The 7,994-nt window shown below is 39.6% G+C and overlaps 1 protein-coding gene across 1 annotated transcript in view; it reads left to right on the top strand.

The window, feature by feature from the left end:
• The first annotated feature begins 7,908 nt into the window (after window positions 1-7,908).
• The window catches only part of HIVEP3 (HIVEP zinc finger 3), a 379,962-nt gene continuing 379,876 nt past the window's right edge, over window positions 7,909-7,994 (top strand). Inside the window, exon 1 of the mRNA XM_042996816.1 lies at window positions 7,909-7,962. The gene's annotated coding sequence lies outside the window, so the exon portion shown is untranslated. The remainder of the gene's footprint in view (window positions 7,963-7,994) is intronic.

The following is a 7,994-nucleotide window of genomic DNA, read 5'->3' as shown; positions in this document are numbered from 1 at the left end:
TTAAAACAACATCTTGAGATTGATAGGATACTTTGATGGAAACACCTGGAAGCCCGATACAACGCAAAGCATTCACATTTTGTATTTCTGTACCCTCACGGAACAAGGCATTCCAAGAGTTAGTTTTTCTAATAACTGAAGCTCTCCCTTTAAGCATCAAAATGTTTTAACATTAACCACTTCTGATGAAAATGTTGCTCTGATGTATGACATTTTCACAATTTCTTAAGTAGAATAAATCGAACATAATTGAACTACTTTTTGACATGAGCTATTGCAGAGTTTTCCACTGGTGGACAGCCACACACTGGTGTGTTGTGAACGGATTTCAGCTGTGTGGAAATATGATTCCCCCCCCCCCCCCCCCCGCCTTGTGGAAGCCAGGTGGGGCTTGGGGGGAACAGAGGCCCCTGGATCAGTTGCCTCTGGCTATCTTCCCCAGCATATCCTCTAAATGGATTCATTTTCTATGTGCATCTTGACTTGGGAAGGGTAGGGAAGCACTTGTTATTGCTTTGTGTTACAATTCAGAGATTTTGGCAGGGCCCCCTGGGATTCTCCTCCATCTTGGGGTGATAGAAGGTACTTCATTTACATCCACCCTTCAACTGAATTTCTCCAGATGACTACTGCCCTTTGCTCTTTGTGGCATTCTCTTCCTCTTTCCTTGATGGCAATTGCCATCGCTTCTTACTGCCTTTGCTATCGTAGTTGACGCAGCTTGTTGAGGTAAGATGAACTATGCTTGAGTGTAGCTTGCCTCTCCCACCTGTAGATTTGGTAGTGGCTGTTTGCATTATTGTCTTTCACACTCGTTTCTTTGCTGTTGCTATACGCCATATATTTAAGACAGTCTTAGAATGTCACATTGTGTCTCTTCATTAGAGATAGTAGATACAGAGCTCTTCATTCGTTATTTTTTCCTCAAAAAATTAAAAATAGAACTCTCCTATGACCCAGCAATTGCCCTACTAGGTATTTGTTATTTTTTAATTTTAAGTTGTAAAAGGTTTTATATATTTTATTTGTATTTGAGCTCCTTATTCTTTAGAGTGAGTTGAGGGGCGCCTGGGTGGCTCAGTCTGTTAAGTGATTGACTTCAGCTCAGGTCATGATCTTGTGGTTCGTGGGTTCAAGCTCTGGTTAGGGCTCTGTGCTGACAGCTCAGAGCCTGGAACCTGCTTTGGATTCTATGTCTCCCTGTCCCCCTGCCTCTCCCCCACTTGTGCTCTGTCTCTCACTCTCTCTCAAAAATAAATAGACATTAAAAAATTATAAAAAATTAGTTGTGTTTGTGTATATATTATATAACATATATAAATATAATTGCAAACAGACTACAAATATATTACTGGATGCAGCAGCATAATGTAGTGTTATAAGGAAGAAAAGAATATTTGGTATACACACATGTATACAGAGAGAGAGAGAGAGAAATTCAGAAAATATGGAGGACATTTATACCCTTTTTTCATACCAACCGCATAAAGGTCAGTTGTCATGCTCTCCCAACAAATGGTCCCTTGTTACATTCTGAAACCAAATGTCCTTCTGGTCAGACAACTGGTCTTAGCCAATAAGGCATTTCTGGTGCTTTTGTGTTCTTATGCAAGGGTGGACTTCTTCCAGCGTTGTAAGTGACAGAGGGAAATACTCAATGGGCCACACGAAATCTTAACTAACATTATTTTGGGACAGTCTAGCTCAGAAGTTAAAAACAAGATCTTAGGAATCTGACCTGCGATTGAATTCTGGTTCTAGCACATACTAGCTCTGTGCATTGGACAAGTTTCATAATCCCTCTGAGTTTCAGTTTTCTCACTGAGTTTTTGTGTGATGAAATGAGAAAACATTTGTATTGTCTCTGGCCTTGTAGTAAGTGATCACTAAATGGTATTGTTCCATTGCCATTACTGTTAATAGTAATAATAATAATAATAATAATAATAATACATGGAGTAGTTAATGCTTAACGCAAGACTTACCTTTGGGAAAAATATCATAAATAATAAAGCATAAATATGATTTTTTTGATATTTTTGTCATTGGTCTAATTTTGTGTAATCAGTCACCTATCATATTTCTCAGTAAATGGTGCCATGTATGAAAATTCCGAAATGTTCTTAAGTGGGCTAGAAATTCTCTAGAGTTAATTTATTCTTAGCTAACCATGATGTTTGCTATGTAGTGTTATATTCTGTGCCATGCATTTGCAGACTGGTAGGTGCTTTCAGCCAGACAATTTTCCTGGATTACTGCTGACTGGTACCCAGTTTATATAGGGTCTACCTTCCACTTTAGGAAAAATCGGTACATCATTTATATTTTACTTAATTCCTATGGGGCTTTTCCTAATACCTTACATCTCTCAGAAAACAACAGATGGAGGTATTTCCAGGACATCTATCATTGCTAAAGCCCCTTAGGGAAGTTTCCAAGAAGACAATGATTATTACGGCCACCTGCCCTACCTTCTCCTGATTGCTGTTGCAAAAGATGCGTAAGTAGTACATTAAAAGAAGTCAAGTCCTGGCTTCTACTGACAGAGGTAGAGAGCTTAAAAGAGAATTACTCCCAAACTTACAGCAAAAGAAATCTTGACAAACAGTGAATTCATTTTTCTTGAGCCCACTGGAGTATTGAGGTTGCTGGGAAACCAGCAGGCTCAGAATTTAGGAAGAGGCAGTTCTGCATGAAGAAATGAGACACAAGCCCTTACTTACCTGGGGAGAAGGCAGCCAGACACCTGCAAGAATTCAGCCAGAGTGATTGATGAATATGTGGAGTCTTGCTGAGTGCACACTAGTAAAAGGGGGTGAAGCTAGGGGCCCCACAAATAAAGGCATTTCTGTGTGAACCCACCATGAGCTCACATAAATGGTTGGGAGAGGCTGCAGAAAGCCTCCCTTGTGGTACATTGCTGGAGGAGAGGAACAGAAGTAGCTGTGGGAGGGGCAAAAAACTCCACTAGGACCCTTCTTTGCTATGAACAAAAGCCTTCATTTGTGTGGTATGTGTGTAAGGATGAGCACTATCATCCTTAGGTTTCTGGTGAAATCCTACTATATGTGGAGAAAGGGAACAGGAAAAAACTCTTAACTCCTGGGGAAAATGCAGGTACACATACTAGATGTAGAAGTAACCCAGAAGAGGGGTAGGATCACTGAGAAGGCTATACCTCCGAGACTTAATGATGTAGTCCAAGACTGAGGCTTAATCAGAACAACAGAGACCACTTCCTTCCTCCGTTTATTCCCAAACCAGACTAACAAAAAAGATACAAAAATAAATTTAAAAAAGAAAGACAAGATGGAACAAATAAAAAAACAGCCAGCAAGGTAGTGGGTTTTAATTCAGTCATCTCAATAATCACATTAAATGTGAATGTTGTAAACACAACAGTTAAAAGAGAGAGATTGGCAGAGTGGATTAAAAAAAAAAAAAAGACCAAACTATACTAAAATCCACTTTAAAAATAAAGACAGATGGGTTAAAAGTAAGAGGATAGAAAAAGATATACTATGCAAACACTAACCAAAATAAAGCTGGAGTCATTATATTAATATCAGATAAAATAGACTTTAAAGCAAAGACTGTTCTCAGGGATAAAGAATGATTAAATAATTATAAACGGCACACTTCTCCAGGAAGATGTAACAATCCTGCGTAGGTGTATACTTAACAACAAAGTTCTGAAATACATAATTCAAAAGCTGATGGAGTTGAAAAATGAAATAGACAATGTTTTCTCTGTAAATGATAGAAGTTAGAAGAAGGTTAAGAGTATAATGACCTGAAGAATGTTATCAACCAACTTGACCTAATTGACATTTATAGAACACTCCTCTTCATAACACATCCTTCTGAAGTGCATGTGGAACATTCACCACTAGGTACTATATTTTAGGCCGTAAAACAAATCTTAACAACTTTAAATTTTTTAATTTTTTTTTTTTTTTTTGAGAGAGAGAGAGAGTGAGCAGGGGAGGGGCAGAGAGAGATGGAAACACAGAATCTGAAACAGGCTCCAGGCTCTGAGCTGTCAGCACAGAGCCCGACACGGGGCTCAAACTCACAAACTGTGAGATCATGACCTGAGCTGAAGTCAGCTGGTTAACTGACTGAGCCAACCAGGTGCCCCAAATCTTAACAACTTTAAAAGAATAAAAATTATGGAAAGTATGTCTATGAACCATAATGGAATTAAACCAGAAATCAGTAACAGAAATATACCCAGAAAACTCTAAAATATAAGGAAAATAAACAATATACATCTAAATAACCTATGTGTCAAAGGGGAAGAATTTGAAAATATTTTAAAAAAACTGAGTGAAAAGGAAATGCAACATGTCAAATTTGTGAGATTCAGCCAAAGCAATGCTTAGGGGCAAAATTATAGTGTTAAATGATTTATATTAGAAAAGAAGAGGGGTGCCTGGGTGGCTCAGTCGGTTAAGTGTCCGACTTCAGCTCAGGTCATGATCTCACAGTTTGTGAGTTTGAGCCCCGCGTTGGGCTCTGTGCGACAGCTCAGAGCCTGGAGCCTGCCTGCTTCGGATTTTGTGTCTCCCTCTCTCTCTGCCCTTCCCCACTCATGCCCTGTCTCTCTCAAAAATAAATAAACATGAAAAAAAAATTAGAAACGGAGAAACGTCTGTAACCACTAATAGAAGCATCTGTCTTTTAAAAAGAACTAGAGAAATAAGAGCAAATTAAAACTAAACCAAACAGAAGGAAGGAAATAATAAAGGGCAAAAATCAATGAATTGGAAACAGAAAAAGGAATTCAGAAGTATCAGTTGAAGCAAACGCTGGTTCTCTGAAAAGATCAATGAAATTAATAAACCTCTAGTCGGACTGACCCACCACTGAGATGGCCAGGAAACTGCACACTCGGTGCCCAGATCTCAGTTTCTAAACGCCAGTTATGGGAACGAGGACTCCTTGGAAAAGTAGGCTTTAAGACTGAGCAGGGGAAATACGTGATCCTGGAGCATCATGTGGTGCCACAAAGTGAGGAAGTGCTAATCAACAACAACAACAAAAGAACAGGATTGTGTGAAATACAAGAGCTGTCACGAAAGAGCTCTCAGTGATCAACGCTGGAAGGATGTTAGCAATAAATAAATAAATCGTTATAACTCAAAAAATAAAATAAACATCCATTAGTTCATATTGATAAAAACAAAAGTAGAATCATCTGGTTGTTTAATGGGGAGAAAGGAAAACTCTCTTTATAGAAGAATTCCAATTAATAAATATAGAGGAGTGAGGGACGTAGAAAATCACCTTCGGAACGCCACAGCCATAGTTGCTCACAGTTCCCATGATGAATCCTAAAATTAGTAAGTGAACGCTTGATTCAAAGTACCCTCCCCCAATATTTGTCAACTACAAAGGGAAAAAATAGTAACTTTATAGTGGAGAAACCTGTAAGACGCTACCTTAACCAAGGGATCAAGGTTAACATCACCAGACATGTTGACATTATGACCCCTTCCCTGATTTGATGTACCGAGAAAGGCACATCACTTCTATGGTATTCTTGCCGAAAACCTGTAACTCCAGTCTAATCATGAGAAAACATCAGACACACCCAAATTGTGGGACAGTCTACAAAATACATGACCAGTGCTCTGCAAATGTGTCAAGGGCATGAAAGACGAGGAAAGACCGAGGAATAGTCACAGATCAGAGGAGACCCTGGAGAAATGACAACGAAATGCAGTGTGGAATCCTGGATTGAAACGTGGAACAGAAGAAGAACATTAGTGGAAAAACTGACAAAATTAGAGGAAAACTTGTAGTTAATAGCATTGTACCAATATCAGTTTCTTGGTTTTGACAGTTGTACTGTGGTTATGCAAAATGTTAATCAACCCCAGGGAAAGCTGGGTGAAAGGTATGTGGGACTTCTTTGTATCATCTTTGCAACTCTTCTGTAAGTCTAACATTATTTCAAAATTAAAAGAAAACAAAAATTGGGAGATCTTTTGATGAAATAGCCCCAAGGAAAGAAAGAAAGGCTCTATTGTACTATAAGGGAATAACAACTTTATTTTTTATTTTATTTTTTTACTTTTTGCCTCAAAAAGTGACATTTATTCAAAGAAAAGAACACAAATGACAAGATGTCCATCCCTTGGCTCCCTTCCTTCCCCTCTGAATGGACACCGTTAGATGGTGAATGAGACTTGTTTAGAAGAGAATCTTGCACACTACCTCTGGCCCCTGTGATTCCCTGCATTCTTGGGACCTCAGCTTGTCTAAAGACATCCTGTTCTTCCAGGCACTCTTTCAACTCTTTCTAGATCTTACTTTGGCTTTTTATCCTGTCTCAACTAGGTCTTGGAAGTGATGATGACTTTAAAATCCCTTTCTTTAAAAAAAGCCAATTTTCTTTCTCTAAGAGAGGGGTGAATATTTGTCCTCTTCTCTTCTTTTACTGACTGTCATCATTGGGGCCAGGGGGTGCAAATTAGCAGTTCATCTTCTGATTCGAACTCTGTCTAGCCAACACAGCTTTTATTTATTTATTTGTGTGTCTGTTTGTCTGTCTGTCTGCTTAGAAATTAGATTTGCAGGGGGGTTACGTGGGTGGCCCAGTTGGTTAAGCGTCTGACTTCAGCTCAGGTCATGATCTCATGGTTCCTGGGTTCAAGTCCTGCGTTGGGCTCTGTGCTGACAGTTCAGAGCCTGGAGCCTGCTTCGGATTCTGTGTCTCCGTCTTTCCTTGTCCCTGCCCTTCTCCCACTCTGTCTCTCTCAAAAATAAACACAAGGGGCGCTTGGGTGGTTCAGTCGGTTAAATGTCTGACTTTGGCTCAGGTCATGATCTCACGGTTTGTGAGTTCGAGCCCCATGTCGGGCTCTGTGCTGACAGCTCGGAGCCTGGAGCCTGATTCAGATTCTGTGTCTCCCGCTCTCTCTGCCCCTCCCCTGCTCATGCTCTATCTCTCTCTCAAAAATAAATAAATATTTTAAAAAATTAAAAAGAAATAAACATGAAAAAAAAATTAAAAAAAAAAAGAAATTAGATTTGCAGGGAAGCATGACCTCTATAGCACTCTTTGTCTTATACTATGCTGTTTTATACTCTTACATTGTTGTATGACCCCTGAAGGCATGTGAGTTTTTGATATTAGGTGAATATAATGAATTACATATAATTTATGGTGTTTGTTCATGATCTTTGCTAATCAGACCTCTTTTCCAGTCTGACTGAAATTTCCAATCCTGCTACTATGGTTTTTTTAGGTCCCTCTTTGGAATTGTGGCCCTCCTACTGAAGCTTGGGAGTACCTAAATTTTTCCAAAACTCCCCAGGAATTTTGATATGCAATCTCAAACAGGATCCTCAGGTTTCCAGGGACTTTCACTCACATATTTTCTTAATTTATCTTCATATTACTTCTTTCTTTTATTCATAAATTTATGACTGTTCCATTTAGGGCACTGATTCTAAACAGGGTCAGAGATTTTTCCAATCTCTGTGTTTGTAAAAACACTCCTGCTGGAGAGTCTGTGTGCCTCCTGGTGACATTCCGTGTCTCCCATGGATTTGGGGGTCCCTGATGGGCGTCCTCACACCTGAGGTTGCAGCAGGTAGAGTGGTTAAGAACCAGTGCTATAAGGTTTTGTCGTGTGCATGTGTGCTTGTGTGCACACGTACGTGTGTACGTGCCTGCATGACTTTAGATCCCAAATTATTTACTTTTAGGTAAGCAGATGCAAGAAGGGGGATCCATCATGGCCTTCGCTGTTTACTTTTTTCTGCATTGGAAACCACCCCGCCGCGGCCCCCAAACAAACTGAATGATGTAAAAAGAAGGCCTTGAGCCATCCAGCCTGTTCTACTTTAACCAGTGAAAGCTGCTCCAAGGAATTTAGAAGAAAACCACAATTAACTTCATTTGGCTGTCATCTTGAGTGTCACATTAAGAATCATCTGACCTTACCTCTGGTGGGCAGGCTATCCTTTTTGGAATGATTTGG

This window comes from Panthera tigris, chromosome C1 (assembly GCF_018350195.1).
Source record: "Panthera tigris isolate Pti1 chromosome C1, P.tigris_Pti1_mat1.1, whole genome shotgun sequence".
Taxonomy (NCBI): Eukaryota; Metazoa; Chordata; class Mammalia; order Carnivora; family Felidae; genus Panthera; species Panthera tigris.
This window is presented reverse-complemented; position numbering and strand designations above follow the sequence as displayed.